The sequence below is a fragment of the Danio rerio genome, chromosome 19 (assembly GCF_052040795.2).
Source record: "Danio rerio strain M-AB ecotype USA chromosome 19, GRCz13ab, whole genome shotgun sequence".
In the NCBI taxonomy this organism is placed as follows: domain Eukaryota; kingdom Metazoa; phylum Chordata; class Actinopteri; order Cypriniformes; family Danionidae; genus Danio; species Danio rerio.
The window spans coordinates 42,202,258-42,220,396 of NC_141039.2; the positions used below are offsets into that span (position 1 = coordinate 42,202,258).

Below are 18,139 nucleotides of genomic sequence, written 5' to 3' on the forward strand. Positions count from 1 at the left end.
GATGATCGTCATGGTTTGTTTAATGGCGCGAGTCCTGTGAGATGTTTGTCTGACTAGACTTCGCGCGCTCAAGTTTTCACCGGATTTCACCTCCTCATAAACAGCAAATTAGTGAAACAAAGTAAGTGAGAGATTAATTTGCCTTCACTGATTATGAAAGTAATGTGGGTTTGGAATAACTTGCTAATAACTTGCCTTGGACGGATAGAATATGTTTTGGTAGAATGTTTTTGACTAATTGGCATTAATAAGCATTAGTAACGAGAGCAAAAGTGCGTTAGACAGTAATATTTTCATGACAATTGCATCTGTATTCTCTGTAATGGGGGTTTTAATGTATAAATTTACATCGAAATGTATGTTATTTTGTTATTGAAATTGTTATTGCTAACTATGTACAGCATTCTACTTAGTTACTGGTAAGTATTTGGTGTAAATTAAAACTAGGTGACAATTACTGAGGTGGCAGCGTGGTGGATATGACTTTTTTATAGTTTATTGTGAAAAACATTAAAGATAGCTTCACTAATAAGCTTTTAATTGTTACTAGCATTTCATATACAAAATATTCACCTTAATTTTGTTGGGTTTTTAAAAACACCTTTGAAGTATAATAAAAATAAAAATATTACCTTATCAAGCCATAATTACCTTAATTTATTTTCATTTGTTGTTAATGAAAATTGAAATTCCCTCCATCTTGAACTTGTGCTCTGATGTCACTATTCATTTTCATAAAAACAACCTAAATAATCTTTCACACAAACTTTTTAAAGCGACATTACAGTGTTGTGGTGGGAATGACTGTGCGACAGCTATATTTTGTATAAAAATAAGATTGATAATAGTCTCACATTATTAACTATAAAATATTTAAATTATTTCACTAGTGCCTAATTAAGATACATTAATAGTTACCAGATGATAATAATTTAAAATGTTTTTTTTTTTTTTTGTTAAAGTTTAAAACTCTGGGTGAGCGACAAGGTGAAAACAGTGATTTTTACACCTAAAATGAGGTTTAATAATATGAAAAAATATATAATGGAAAAGTAGTCAAATTTTTCAAAGTAGGTTTTATTATTAGTTTGACAGAGGAATTTGAAGAAAATTATAAATTGTTGGATACATGATCCAAGGACATAAAAGTGCCTGTAGTTAGAGTTCTGAGCAATTCCAGTGTTATGGATGTGATATTTGCAGTATACATTTGCAACATAAATTCACAGAGAAAAAATATGTTAACATCATATTGTTTATATTTTCCAAAACAGCTAACCACAGAGTTATGAGATCCAAAAAAAAATATCAATATGTAAATATTTGTTTGTTTATTGAGGTAAATAAGCATGTGTTATAGATGTGACCAAAAAAGTTAGCGAGTCTACAGTATACAACATACTTTGCAGCAATTCTGTGAATTAAACTGCTCAACCCAAAAGAAATAAGGATAATCAAAAGTATTAAGAGTTGGCCCTCTATAGAACAAAAATGATTGATTTCATTTTATTTGAGAGATTTATGAGGTAAAAGCTTGGTTATGGATGTGACGTCTCTCCATTATGAATGTGACGTGTGAAATTGGCACTTGTGTGACTTTGGTAAATCAAATATATTTGTTTATATATTGAAGAAAAGCTCATATCTGATGTGGCAACCTCTTAATCAACTTCTCAAAAGCCAGTAAGTTTATTTTTTTGTAATCGTGTCTCTTAAAAATAATTTGGGTAGCATTACTCTTTATCGGTTTGTGCATACTCAGTTGCTTTTCATGTTCACTTTATTTATCACTGCACCTCTTTAATGAAGCCTTTGGCAAGCAGCATTCTGGCCAGGGCTATCAATATTTATTGTCGAGCTATTTGTCATATTGTTTTCATGATACATTGCCAGTGTTGCCAATATTGAAAAACAGTAATTGCGTCTAAGAAGATGGTGGAGTAATAAAATTGTAAACTGAATAGGGTGTTAAAAAGGTGATGTAGTAGTTATAAAGTGTGGAAGCAGAAGACCATTTATTTGCAGGTTTAGCTAAGAATATGATAAAAAATACAAAATATTCAAAATGACCATAATATAAGTTTGTTTTTAACATTCATGCATTTATTTATTCTTGTTTATGTTTAAACTACATGCAGAAATCATGTTGTGCTTGTTTATTTGCCTATTACTTTCGCATAAAGAAAACATTGCAGCTTTTCAGCTTTTTTAGCATGAGGAATGCATTAATGAGTTATCACAACATAAGAGTGCCTGACTTATTGATAAAGGTTTTCATCATTAAATAGTAGTAAACATAAACATAGTTTATTTACAGTACATAGCTATATAAATAATTGAGGAAAACGCATAACTGAGAAAATATATGGTTCAAAAGTTTGAGATTGGTAAGATTTCTTTTATATGCTTGTGATTAGGGCTGCATGATATATTTTTCTGCGATAAATATTCACCCATGTTGTCACTCGATTGAATGGGCATTATCAGTGGTTATCAGCTGATAGATACGGGATAGATGATAGGCTCAGAAGGCTGTTATCATCTATCCACATGGCTGGGGGTAGACGTTAATAAAATACAATTAATTGGAAATTTAATAAATAATAAAAATAATTCTTGTTAACTTCCGGCCGCAGCTGTATAAAGCTGTTTTACCATTAGGATGAATGATAACAGCCTTCTGAGTCTACCAGTAGGGGCAGAAGACCCCTACTGGCCCCTGTCTATCAGCTGATAACCACTGATAATACCCATTCAATCGAGTGATAATATTCGAATCAGCTGAAATATTGCGATTATAAATAGTTTTAAACAGTATTTAACAGTAATTACGTACAAAATTTGAATAATCACAAGGCAAAAAATGCATTGTCTTGTTTCTAGTCCAAACATTTAAAAAACTCTTAGATCATGTAAAAATAATCTGAAATACTCCAAATTTCTTGTGTGTTTTTTTTTAAACAACCTACATTATTTGCTAATGTGGTAAGTAAAATAATCTCGTTTTTCACTTTGAAATGTTGATATTTAGACTAGAAACGATACAAAAACTCTAAATAAAAGAAAATTCGAAATTCTGTATAAATAATTAAATAAATTTAATCTTTGTTACACGTCCAAACATCATAATTTTTTTGTGACCAAATATTCTAAACCCTCTTGAAACACTCATTCTCATGCCTTAAAACAAATGCAAATGATAAACTACTCTTATTATAGTTAAACCTAGCAGTGACTCTACAAACGACATGTGTTCTGTGGTGTAACATCACAGATCTCAAGGTTCGGATCACATAATGGTTTTTTAGTCATCGATCGGACTATTTTTTAAATCAGTAAAAAAGGGGCAGAGACAAATGTGATTTGCTTTCCATTTATTACAAAAACAGTACTACAAGAAACTTTTGGTTTTAACAAACAGAACTTAGAAGCTGTAATTTTATTTAGATTAAAACAAAGAAATAGGGCGAGGCAGTGGCACAGTAGGTAGTGCTGTCGCCTCACAGCAAGAAGGTTGCTGGTTCGAACCTCGGCTCAGTTGGCGTTTCTGTGTGGAGTTTGCATGTTCTCCCTGCCTTTGCGTGGATTTCCTCCGGGTGCTCCGGTTTCCCCCACAGTCCAAAGACATGCAGTACTGGTGAATTGGGTAGGCTAAATTGTCCGTAGTGTATGAGTGTGTGTGTGTGAATGTGTGTGTGGATGAGTCCCAGAGATGGGTTGCGGCTGAAAGGGCATCCGCTGCGTAAAAACTTGCTGGATAAGTTGGTGGTTCATTCCGCTGTGGTGACCCCGGATTAATAAAGGGAATAAGCCGACAAGAAAATGAATGAATGAATGAATAAAATAAAGAAATAGTCAGCTAAATCAAAAAATAATTTGTGAAATATTCAGTACTATGAATTTTTCACTGTTACCACTACTGTTGCTGATGACGCTAAATGTATCAATTTTAACAATTTGTTCAACCCATATATTTTTTTAAGTCTCATTATTAATAAATGATTCAGTTATTCACTCATAAAACTTCATGTTTCAGTGCTGGATATTTCAATTTTGAAGAATGATTCAGTGGCATATTTTTGATGGCCACCTATTGGTTAAATAATGTAATTGCTGCCTACAACTTTCAGTTTTGAGCGTTGTTAAAATGCATATGTTGGTGTTTTTAGTCTTTACCATAAACATCAGTGGTTTTATCTAAACTATAAACTGTTATCCCTGTACCACTGTGTTATTTGACTGTTTGTAACTTCATAACTCAAAAGACTAAAGACTGAATTACTTTCTGGATTTTTGCGTTTTCAGATTTGAATGCAGCGATTCAAAGGATTAATAAACAGATGAAAATCACCATCATTCATAATTTGTTCATAATTTGAATTTCATTCATAATTTGAATGATGCGATAGATGATCTCTCTGTGATCATTACAAATTTAAGATTAATCTACAAGTAAAAAAAGTGTTAATTTGCTGTCCACGTGTGTTCCAAACCGTGGATTGTTATCGGTTGATCTGTGATTCACCCCTAGTTCTGAAGCTCCTGTTCAACTATGATTCAAACTAAACATTGACGATCTTTTGATGTGACAATTTCGATATTGATGCTCATATGATATTTTGTGCAGGCCTACTTGTGATGTTAAAATACAATAAAAAGTTAAATATTGTGAAATATTACTATTTAAAACTACTGTTTTCTATTTTAATATATTTAACTATTATTTATTTCTGTGAAGAAAAAGCAGATTTTTTTATTAACCATTTTAATTTTTGGATTTGGTGCTTAAGTATTGTTTATTATCATTAATGTCAATTTTAAAAACAGTTTCACCACTTAACATTTATGTGGAAACCACAAGACTTTTATTTAAGGCTTTTCGGAGGAATAGAAGTTCAGAAGAGTAACATTTATTTGACATTAATTCTTTGTAACAAGTTCTAACTGCGAGTTTTGATCAATTTTAATAAAAGTGTTAATTTTTTATGAAACATTTGAACTGTTCTGGCAGAAATGCTCCACTGAAACTGTTTGGTATTCATTGATTTTTCTCTGCCTTTTTCAAATGAATTTCATCTACAAAAGAATTCTAGCAAGGGTGCTTTATCCATTTTAATTCCTTTGATATGTGAGTCTTACGGGTTTCATTAGTGCGCCTTAACCGAACGTCCAAAAAAACAAGCCTGACATTGTGCCGTTCTGATATGTGACTGTCAATCCCAGAGTATTGTCTGCCTGTCCTTGCCAATCTTTCTTGGGTTTCGTTGAAACAAGCTGGCATATTACTGATACCTTCACCCTGTTTGAGCATAAGCTTCAATAAAAAAAGTGTAAAGAGCCAGTGTTTAACATGGGTTTAACTCCCATTAGCCTTGATTGACAACCTCCCAAATCCACACATATATTTCCTTCGGTGTCATTATTAAATGTCGAATGACTGAATGATGCCATAAAAGGCTTCATGTAGGGCTTCACATTTCTGACATTTTGATATTTTGTTTTGCTGGTATATGTTGTGATATGAATATAGATTTATCAGGTGATTTGAATAGCTCTATTTAAAAATGTTTCATATATGTGTATATATATATATATATATATATATATATATATATATATATATATATATATATATATATATATATATATATATATATATATATGTGTGTGTGTGTGTGTGTGTGTATGTATGTATATATCTAACCAAACAATATCTTAACAAAAAGAAAGTTATTACTGAAAGTGAACAGTGGTATTTTTCTGTTGCATAAAACAAATCAGACATATAAAAAATATATACAAACAAAAATATCACCACCGCTTTGCTCTTCTGGTGTAGTTTTATCAACCCAAGAACATCAAGAGAAATCAGGACAGCAAAAGTATATGTGTATGCTCATTTGTAATATTTCAGCCCTATCTCACAGCAATTCATAACTTTTTGATTTAGTGGCTAATTCAAATGAAATCATAAGAAGTCATTCGAACAATTTAGTACGATTTGCTCATCCCCCAATGACCTTTAGGTTTAGGGGTGGGGTTGGGTGCAACGCCTCTTTTTAAAATTGGGCCTTTTCGTATGACTAAACTCACACTAATTAGCACTAAACTGACAAAACGTAAAATAGTTACGTTTTCTTCATGAGATCAGGCTGAATATTTAAATAATCTTTCGGATGAGATGTTAAACCGAGGTCCCGACTCTCAGTGGTCGTTAAAAATCCCAGGTTGTCCTTTGAAAAAAGTAGGGGTTTAACCCCGGCATACAGGCCAAATCTGCCCACTGGCCTCTGTCCATCATGGCCTCCTAACCATCCCCATATTCCAATTGGCTTCGTCTATGTCTCCTCTCCATCAATCAGCTGGTGTGTGGTGTGCGGTCTGGCGCAAAATGGCTGCCGTCGCGTCATCCAGGTGGATGCTGCACACTGGTGGTGGATGAGGAGATTCCCCCCCATTGTGTAAAGCGCTTTGAGTGCCCAGAAAAGCGCTATATAAATGTAAGGAATTACTATTATTATTATTAATAATTTTGATATATTGTGCAGCCCTATTGTACTGATATGTGACTGGCAATTTGGCAAGGACAGGCAGGCAGTACTCCTAAACTCCTTCGGGCTTCATTGAAACGAGTTGGCATTTTGCTGCCTTCACCACCCAGTTCGAGCAGAAGCTTCATCACCCAAGCGTAAAGAGTCTGTGTTAAACACGGGTTTAACTCTCATTAGCCCTGACGGACAACCTCCCACATGCACACACATCCCCGCTCTCATTGCGTCAGTTTTATATGTCAAGCGACTGCTGTTCGTAACACTGCCTCGCCTCCTTTATTGACCCACAGTGGGGAACCACAACATACTGTGTGCCATCTGTGTTTAATTTCATATGGCTGGTCTAATGAGAGCCTTCAAAGCCGCTCAGTATATTGTGCAGTATAAAAAAAAATGTTTACTCGAGTTCCACTTACTTTTTAGTAATTGAAGACCACTTCTTGCATCTTTTTCCACTCTCTTTTCATGCTTTGTTTTTAAGTTCTCTGCTTAGAGTACTGGAACTATAATAAAAGTTAATGGTAACACTTTAGTTTAAGTACAAATTCCCAATAGTGTCTGGCTGCAGACCTACACATGCAATCCTAGACATGCAGTCTCAGTCACATGCACTCAATAGACCTAGTGATGTCACTGTGAGGGGTAAGTTTAGGGGTGGGGTTAGGTCTACACATTTTAAGGTGTAAGTTTGATATTAACAAAGTGCAGATAAAACTTTCCACTTTTCATAAACAGGTATGCTTACTATGGGTGCTTATTTATAAGCATAATTTCTCCACATAAATCAGTAATATGCAAACAACAAATGTATAACCTTTAAAATAAATCCTTAGTTTATAGAAATTGGGATAATAATGATGTTATATAGCTGACACGTTATTCAAAAGTAATGGATAACTTAAATTTTTGTGAATTTCTCAATTATTACAAGATCCTCATAACTCCTAAAGAATTTACAATAGTATTCCTAATGGACTTATTCAGCTCGTATCCGGTAATTTATCCTCTAAATCAAATCTTTTACATACTAATCAGTTAAGCATCAATGGTGTGAAAATTATAGACAATAAATTTAATAACTGTTACCTTAAAAAGTTATGCAGAACCACATTGTTGCCTAAATGCAAACCTTTTTGGAATTCCTTATTTGAGCAGATTGAGTGGAAAAAAAAGTTTGAAACTTACCTGGTAAGTAGTGTCTCACCATTAAAGTTTAATAAGTGACATATAAACTAATTTGTTTCATTTATCCAGTGAAATAAGTTGTTAAAATCTTTTTATAGACATGGAATCTGCAAGCACTTTTTGTGAATTAGAGGAGGAATCAATAAAACACCTGTTTTTTGAATGCACATATACCCAAATGTTTTGGTTTGATGTTGAATATCTTATATTTAAACTTACAAAATAAAAAAAAAATCATCTTGTAAAAATATTTGTTGATATACAATAATAATAACAAAACTTTGGAGCAAAATTTGTTTATTAATTTAATGAATATATGGGAAGTAGCATGTACACAAACAGAAATGGTCCAATGATAAGCATTTTATTTATTTTATTATTTTTTTAATTTTTTTATTTTATTTATTAGTCTAAAATTGATGTTAAGCATTATATTGAAACCCTAAAAGACATTAAAAATACAAAGATGTAGGGATAATTTTTTAATTAAATTTTAAAACATTTATATATCCCCTGTAATTTTTTTGTTATTGTTTTTTTGTTCTCTACTGATTTGTTCCTTTGATGAGAAAAACTACTGTAAGCATTGTGTTTATTTTTTTTGTATGCTATTGTTCTTGTTATGAAATAAAAAAGGATTAGGTCTACACAATAAAAGCATTGCATGCAGTCTCATCCACTATTAATATATAAACTGTTTTTTAGTACTTATGGAGTATGATCTTATCCTACATCCCTAATCCTACTTATTAAACCAAACTACTATCTCCCTAACTATTAATAAGTAGCTAAAAAGTAGTTAATTGAGATAAAAGACTTCGTTAATGGTTTGTTAATTGTACATTAAAATAAAGTGTGACCAAACTAATACTTAATGTAAGAAAATTTGGTAATAATTTAGTTTAAGTAACTAGGGCTGCACAATATTGGCGTTATGCATTATGGCATAATATTATGCAAAATATATTGCAATATGAATACAATTTCATCTGATGGCTTGAATATCTCTTTTTGAAAATAATTTATCATTTTGCATTAATCAGGCTGATTCTGAAGGGAAGAGCAGCTGCATAAAATCTAATAAACAATCCACAAGTATAGAAAAGTACAATGAAGAAAAATATACAATTGATATATACAGGATTTTATCATTTTATGAGTTTATCAGCATTCATGCACAGTATATTAATAATAAAAACAATTCAATGGTAAAATTTTTTTATGCCTGAATTCATCACAGACCTCAAAAGCACATGCAAACTATACATTTTAATACAAACTCAACATTGCATATCCTGCGATGTGACTTGCAGATGCACACATTGTGATGTTGATGTTGATATCCTGATAGGTAACCATTTACACCATTTTCTACTTGCTTATTACCTGCCTATTATTAAGATATTACTTGTGTATTTGCAATTTATAAAGAATTATTCTACATCCCAATACCTAAACTTCTGTCTTACTAACTTTTAATAAGCAGTAATTAGTTCTTTGAGCTAAATGTCGGGTTTGTTAATAGCGTGAATTGTACATTATTATAAAGTGTGACTGAAAAGGTTTTACCAAGCTTGTGCTGAACTTGTTTTAGGGTTTAAATTGCACAAATGCGTTCTTATGCATGGTAATGATTCCATATTTTATAGTCTTGATGAAGGTGATGGCACCTTGACAAGATTCATTTAAGCAATTCATTAATTGCTGTCCAATTACACCCATGTCAAACTTAACACATCTCAAATTGAAGAGTACACGGTCTTCTCGGTGGAATTAATTCTTTAATGATATGTCAATAAAAGTGCAGGAGTCGTGTGGCCCAGCGCTGTGGGAGAGTAGAGGTGACGGATGATGGATGAGCACACAGGGAGAAGATATTAAACACACAAGCAAGCAATCCACAGCATACACACTAAATCAAACATGCCAGCACTGACATTTATGCTCTTGAAGAACGTAAATGAGTTGTATTGTAAAATTAACAAAATTAAAAGTAACAAAGAATTATTATTTTTAACATTAACAGGGTATGGGTAAAACATGTTTCTGATTATATTTAATATCTTAACTGCATTTTTATTATGTGATGAAACTGTGATGAAAAAAAAATGCATCTTTCTGTTTGGTTGTCCACAAGTGCCACACATGAAAACAAAAACACAGTATGAGTAGTCTGATTCTCAAACAATACTTTATAAACATGTTTAAGTGAGTCAAATCTTTACAGCTTACTCTGATTCACAAACAAATGAGTCTTATTATAGCGAATCATTAGAGCTAAACATCACCACCAGCACCTAGCACCACACAAAACCCTACGGGACAGCAGGAGTCCAGCCTCATAAGTTTTGAAGATGCTCCAACCCATTCCTAACACACACATACACACACTATCTTTCTTTTTAAAAAGTTTACTTTCTATTTATAAAAAAGGCAATTTTTGTGTTAATTTTTCTATTGCATTATAATGATTTTTTTCTTAGTATAGTCTATATTAAGTGGCACAAATTTGAAAATATTTAGCAAATTAAGCTGTGGGATAATTACTGTTAAATTAGCAACCCTGGCTCATTCTGAACACGTACTGCTAAATACATTTAAATACAATGCACCAGAGACCGCTGTGTCTGCTTTTTGAGATCTCAAATTTCTCTCTCGAGTGCCATTCATGCCTGCTGTTCTCACATAAATCCAGCCGAGGCTGCTGTCGACTGAGTGTTTGACTGACTGACTGACCGATCGACTGACTCACCTTCCTCTTTGCCTAAATCTAACCAATAGTCTTTTCAAAAGTACAGATTGACCCGCCCACCCACTTTCCTAAACACAACCCAGTTTTAAAAAGCAATCCAGAAAAAGAAAAGCACTTGTCATATTTTTACCACATTCCAGATTTTACCACATTCTCACCCTGTTATTTACCTGTTTGTTTGGTTTTTTTTTTAGGTCTTTATGTTTGTCTTACCTAATTTCCTGAACTGTTCTTTGCCGGACTCGAATCCTGTCGTCGTGGTCAACTCCTCTCTGCACTTCAAGTCCCCCATTATACATGGTGAGCTAACTGGACAAACTGGTAACAGCAGGAAAGCCATCCACACGATGGATTAAAAATGAAATGCAGCCATACGCCCTTCTGGCTACAAAATTTGCGATCTTCAGAAATGTATATTTCATTTCAGAATGAGCCAGTGTTTTAATTTAGGGTTAGGTTTAACCCTATGTTTTGAAATTTTTCATCTCTGAAACTGGTATTTAAGCATGTATATAACGTCTTAGATTTGTGTAATTGAATAATTATTTAAAATATTAATCAATGTTGTTTTAATGTTATAGGCTAATTTAAAATATTAACTAGCCGACTGAATTATTTAAATGCTAGTGTAAACATGCGCATAAAGATATATTTAGCTTTTTTTGTCTGCTCATTGCTTATTATAAGTCATGGAAATTTAGCTTTTTAGCCAGTGAAAGCCACAGAGAAGTCGGATAACAACAAACAAGTGGTACTCATGATTAAGTTTTGTAAATCAAATTATTACTTTGTAGGTGACAATAGACTATTGGTTAAGTGCACTGACATACAGTATATCGCCACTTGAGGTCTTTAGCCAATCCTATATGGCCAATCCTATGTTTTATATATATATGTGTATATATAGAGCAATGTTTCCTTTAGGATTTTTTCCAGCTGTGGCAGCAGGTCTTTTACACAAATCTAACAACTACCTATGGCGGTATTTCAATGGAAAAATGTCATGGGTGCAGTATTACAAGTCGAGATCGCATTTATGCAATCGAGCATGCAAATCTTTTTGCTTACGTGACGATTTCCACTGTTCGTGCACAAAACTTCTTGCACACCCTCAAATATACGCTGCTTAAGCAGATCTTCTTGTGCGCTCTCAAATAAATGCTAAGTGCGATTTAGTGCGCTTATGTAACAAGGATGTCTACAACATTTATTAGATTTGCTAGGAATATTTATGAATTCATCTAATAGACCTACAAAGCACCATTAATGCCAAGTAAAGTGAAACGGCAATAAACTGCAAGCAAGATAAAGTGATTGTATGCAGAACCACAGACATTTATCTATAAATAATGTATAATTATGGAAACTGTGTTCATCTTAACTGAAAGCTACATCGTGTTTGCTGGCCTCACGCATCACGCACCTGTCAGTCAGTCAGCACCGGGTTAAACAATTAACGATAAAAAAAGGTTAAACAAATAACACACTGCACTACTACGATTACAGAAAAGTTTGTGCTTTTATAATTCACTTACCTTTTAATGCGTTTTGGTCTGATTATAACCCGCTATTAAAAAAAACAACAACATTGACTGAATGTTTTGAATGAGAAGCTGGAATGTAGCCGTAGTGGGATGAATTTTTGTGTGGCGCCCCGCCATAGCAGAATGAATGTAGCGAAAACCATGTATAATTATAAATAAATTAAGGAATATATATATTATATTATATTACTATCTTAAATTATATATATTACTTTATATATATATATATATATATATATATATATATATATATATATATATATATATTACTTTATACTCTGATTCACAAACAATTACTCTTATGAAATGGTTTTCTTGAATTAGAACCGTACCATGTAGCTGGTTAAATGATGATACATTATGTAAATCATCATTATGGTAATCCATTTTATGAGCAAAATATTATTTTGAAACAGTTTTAATAAATCAAAACCTTACAGTTTTCATGCATTACATTTGCATTACATTTTAACTAAATGTATTGTTTGTTTTCTTTAAAAAACAAGGCCAGCACCAAATGCTTGGAATTACCTGACGGTGAGTACACCATAAGATGATTCCTTTTTCATGTATTTGAGTAAACTTTACTTTAACTTACTTTTTTCGAATGAATCTGGTACAGTAGCATAGCATTCAACCCACATTTGTCCCAGTGTCCCGTCTTTCACTTATACCCAAATCCCCTCTCCTCCGGCACTGAGCTTAATAACAATCACATCCACTGGGACTTTCTCCCAGTCTGAACTCTCTAAAACAGCAGTGGATTCTAGAATAAATACCAGCTTTTCCCTTCAGCTCTCAGCAGTTGAGCTGCCATCTTATCAAGACCCCAAATGAGCACCAACCCAAGGGTGTGGACCTCCGAGGAGCTCCGCAAATAGACTCCTGTCTAGTCCTGCAGTGTTACCGCATGAGTTTCTCCACTGGCTTGTGAGCAAAGCCAACCGGCAGCAGCAAATCACGACAGTAGATACAAGTCTGAAATTCGCTCTTTAATCTGTGGATGAAAGTGTTTAGCGTATTATTTCATTTCCACCTTTGAGGTTGTGAAGGCCATTCTGCTGATAATGAGTTGGTGGGCTTTGTAATGAGGAGTATTCACACACCGTGATTGTTCTATTCATACTGAGCTCTGTCAGTGACGTATGCGTTTTGTTTATTAGAAGATTCTTGTTAGCTTTCTTTCTTCTCCACCTTCCTGTGTGCACAGCGTTGAGAGTCGAACAATACGCCATAATGAATATTTTAGTCCCTCACTCAATTACGAACTTTACTTTTCAATGGGTTGTTTTTGAAAAAGATTTACCGCAGAGAACAGCTTTGCCTGTGACCACACGAGTGATGGTGAAAATCTATTATTAATTGCTTTCTCTAATGTTATCAAATCATCTTTAATTGTATGAGTAGCAAATTTAAATTAATTCTTTACTTTTGTAAGCTTGAATTACTGTAATAATAGATGGTGATACATTTGGGAAATTGGTTTCTCTTTCTGTCCTCATTGGAGGGGTTTTTACTTGATAAGATATATTTGATAAGATATGATTGTAATTAAATGAGGTTAATTCATTCGTTCATTCATTTTCTTTTCGGCTTAGTCTCTTTATTCATTATGGGTCGCCACAGCGAAATGAACCGCCAACTTATCCTGCATATGTTTTACACAGCAGATGCCCTTTCAGCTGCAACCCAGTACTGGGAAGCATACACACACACTCATTCACACACATACACTACGACCGATTAGTTTATTCAGTTCACTAATACCCCACGTGTTTGGTCTGTGGAGGAAACCGGAGCACCCGGAGGAAACCCACGCTAACACAGGGAGAACATGTAAATCAGGGGTAAAACTTGTTCCTGGAGGGCCGGTGTCCTGCAGATTTTAGCTCCAACCCTAATCAAACACACCTGAACAAGCTAATTAAGGTTTGACAAGGTATACTTGAAACACCCATTCAGGTCTGTTGAAGCAAGTTGGAGCTAAACCCTGCAAGGACACCGGCTCTCCAGGACCGAGATTGGTGACCCCTGATGTAAATGAACTGTACCCAGCCAGTATTCAAACCAGCGACCTTCTTGCTGTGAGGCGACAGTGTTAACTTTGTCATCATTTCCTCAACCTTCACTTGTAACAAACCTGTTTGGTTTCTTTTTTCTGTTGAACACAAAAGAAGATTTAGGTAAAATGTTGGAAAACTGTAATCATTTACTTCCATATTATTTGTTTTTCGTACTGTGAAAGTCAGTGGTTACATGTTTTTAACATTTTACAAAAAAACTTATTTTTTGTTCAAGAGAACAAACTCATAAAGGTTTGGAACCACTTGTGGGTGAGTAAATTCCTAGCAAGCATTTTTTTTTTTTTTAAAGATGTCTAATAGATGTCTAAACATAGTCGTCTTGGCTAAAACAAGGCCTCTCAGTGAAAATCTAAAAGACGACCCAAACTAGACTAGTCATCAAATAAACAGAAATGAATGACTACACATCTAAAGTCTGTCTAATCAGTCTATTTGACGACTAGTCTAATTTTGACCTATTCTAAAACGTCTGTTAGATTTTCACTGACAGCCTAAAGCCTGATTTATACTTCTGCGTCAGGTGACCGGCGTAACCCACGGCGCAGGCAACGCGCGTGGCTGTGCATTTATACTTCTGCGCGCTGTCTCTGTCGGTCTGCATTAACACTTCCGAAACGCTAGTTGGCAGTGAGGTGTAAATGTTCCTCTGTGTCAAGTTTCTTCGCTACTTTTTTGCATTTCCTGAACACTTACGGGATGTACAAGTGGCTCAAACTCGCTCATTTTGAGGCAGGAACCGGCGGACGTGCAACAACTTTAACTATGAGGTAAACACAAAACAAAACTTTCCATCCGGAGCTCCTTCACGATACTCCACACTTGTAAACAATCGCTCGCGCGGCGTCGTGCCATTCGCGCGGCTCTCGGTCCCGCCCAGACTCGTCAGCGCTACCAAGCCGACCAATCACAGAGCTTACGCTACGCGTCGTTGCGACGTGTAGTTACATTTTTTGAGAGGTGCACGTCAGCGACGGCGATGGCCACGGCGAAGGGCTATGCGTCAGCGCCGTAGCATACGCCGGCGTTTGACGCAGAAGTATAAATCAGCCTTAAGATAAGCCTTGTTTTAGCTAAGCTGTCTACGTTTACACGTCTACTAGAAGACTATTAAAGATAAAATTGTTTGCTGAGTAATGAGTACAGTTTCATTTTGGGGTGAACTATCCTTTTAATTTACTTGCTTTCAGGTTAACCACGATTTGAGTGTTTTTTATTCTTCAGTAGAACAGTAAAGATTTTTATCTGAAACCGTGGTTCTATGATAAAAAAAAATTCAAGTCAACAGCTGCAGCGTCTTTAAGAGTCAAAAAAAGGTTTACCAGTAAAACAACATTATTTTCTGTTGCGTGTGAAGATATAATGATGTTTTATAAGGTAAAAACATTGGTTTGTGCATGAATCTGAATATTTTTAACAATATTGTTTTGTTATTAAGTAAACTTAATCCCAAACTACTTATCGTAAAAATTAGCTACCCATCAAAATATCATGTACTAACACCCGTTTGCTATATTAAGGGCTTAAAATGGATCACCTTTTTAGCCAAAGACCCCAAATAGTTGTATTATAATATTAATAACTGGACATTGCAACTCTCCAAGGAACTAAGTACTAAGTAATGAGGATTTATATACCGCATTTGTTGTGTATGGCCATACACCCAATGCGCTTCACAATCATGAAGGGGCTCTCTCCACACCACCACCAGTATGCAGCATCCACTTAGATGGTGCGATGGCAGCCACAAGACAACGGCACCAGTGCACTCACTACACACCAACTATGAGTGGAGCCAATTCAGTAGATGGCGATGATTGGGAGGCCATGATCTGTACAGCAGGGTTATACCCCTACTCTCTACAAGAAGTGCCATGACCACAGAGTCAGGACCTCAGTTTAATGTCTTATCACTGACAGTATAGTGTCCCCTTTACTATATTGAGGCATTAGGACTTACACAGACTTGGGCTCCAGGGTGATATGGCTGTGGCTGTAAAAGCTCTCTACAAAACCAATCATGGTGCCTCTGTAGGAGGTAGTTTAGTTGACAGCGAGTCTTTGTATGTTTCTTTAGTTGAAAATGTTAAATGTTGCTGTAGTTACAATAGTATCATTCATCCATACACACAAAATAAAAAATTAGGGAACTCACTTCATATATAAATGCAGTTGTCTCTCATTTAACATGTACAGTGTGTACAAAGCCGGAGAAATGTACAACAGAAATGACTTAAAATTCCCATAGCACAAAACAGGGCTTTAAATATTTTACAAGCTTTACGGCAACAGCATTTTAACGAAACAAAGCTGTCCATATATTACAGGCTACCCGTGAAGACATGATAATGACGAACTGATGCACAGCAGTGAATATTAAAATCTATTACTGGACATTCTATACGCACCACCCACATTCATTAATGCTCAGGGAAAATAATGAAAGCAATTTGCGCTTCCCCAGGAGCATCAAGCAAATCATGTCCGTCTCTTTCAAAATGTGTGAGGTGTTTATTCCTCATGGCCGTAAATTATGCATATTTCTCTTTATAATGCGCTGGAGCCCATTTGCAGAAGATGACATTATGAAGCGCTGCATCTTTCCACAGAATCACTCACATTATACTGATGGCATCACCTTTAGACCTTCCAAGAGGGTCATATTTTCCTAAGACTCAATCCGACTGTGGAAACAGTTGATGCGGCTGGTGGCTGCTGGGAAGATATTGTAAATTATTCGCTCTGCCATACAAGAATGATTTTTCATTTTCTCCTGGTTAAATATTTACTTTTACGGAAGCAAGTGCACACATATATTCAGGAGTCACATAATCAACAAATCACACTAAGTGCATAGCTGCTTTCCCCAATACTCCTTGTGAAAGTAATTAGGCCTTAATTCCTCCCGGGTGGTGATAAAGGTAGCATATAAATGACAGCCTATGAGGCTTTCCCATCATAGATTGTTGTCACTTAAGAAATAATAGATTTTCCCAGATCAGGAGAGGGATGAATATTTATGGGGTGAAGAATTTATTAAAAGCCACTTTATATTCTCCTTTTTGCTTGATTGGGTCTCACGGAGAGAGAGCGCGGCTGTGTTGATCTTAAAGCATACTCTGTGACTGAATTAATAGACTCGTTTTCGAAAAAGTATCTGTGGAAAAGCAAAGACAGAGTATGTGGCAGTGATTGCGAATTATTTGCATTTTTCTAATTGGAATGCACAGCACCTCTCCTAATCTTATAGGCCTTGACATTAACATGAAACAAAAATGGTAAATATGTAAATATTCAAGAGATGGAAAAATATAAATCAATTATATTATGCAAATGAATAAACCTCATATACATTTATGTAATCCAATTAATTCATGTTATCTCTGTATGTTAACGTATATAAATGTTATTATAGTCATTATACTGAACGGACCCTAGACTTCTGGGGGCCATAAGAAAAGGTTTTTGTTAGTGTGTTAAAGGGATAGATCACCCCAAGATGAAATGTATCTTATCATTTACTTTCCTCTTGTGTTTTTAAACCTTTATGAGGTTGAATTGAAATAAATTGCTCAATTCATTAATTTTCCTTCGGCTTAGTCTCTTATTTGTCAGGAGTCTCCACAGCAGAATGAACTGCCTGAATTGCCAAATTGAAATATGCAATAGTTTACTATTAACAGGGTAAATGATAAAAAATAATAATAATAATAAAATAACACTGCTTAGCATTCACAGTATGGCTGTAAAGGCTAAACAGTGGGACACTTTGATGTCAAAATGATATCGAAAACAATTTAAAAAAAAGCATGTATAAAATTAAAATCGATTTAACGTGAATTGACTACATTGATGTCAAAGTGACATCATATTGATGTCTAACATTGTTGTCAAAAAATGTACTAAAGGACAGTACTGTTATCAGTTTTTTATGTGTTTTTAAGCCAATGTTAGCTGTTTACATGCCTTGTTGCGATACAAATCCGGTGTAAATTTTATTCAGTATGTTTACTTATATAAATTTAT

The 18,139-nt window shown here is 34.5% G+C and overlaps 2 long non-coding RNA genes across 2 annotated transcripts; both read left to right on the plus strand.

The window, feature by feature from the left end:
• Window positions 1–10,788, plus strand: LOC148679822 (uncharacterized). The gene is made up of 2 exons (XR_015945480.1): window positions 1–121; window positions 10,683–10,788. It is a non-coding gene; the product is annotated as an uncharacterized LOC148679822 (long non-coding RNA).
• Window positions 10,789–12,524: 1,736 nt separating this feature from the next.
• LOC141379167 (uncharacterized) lies at window positions 12,525–14,883 on the plus strand. Its single transcript, XR_015517137.2, has 2 exons — window positions 12,525–12,569; window positions 12,828–14,883. It is a non-coding gene; the product is annotated as an uncharacterized LOC141379167 (long non-coding RNA).
• The last annotated feature ends 3,256 nt before the right edge of the window (window positions 14,884–18,139 follow it).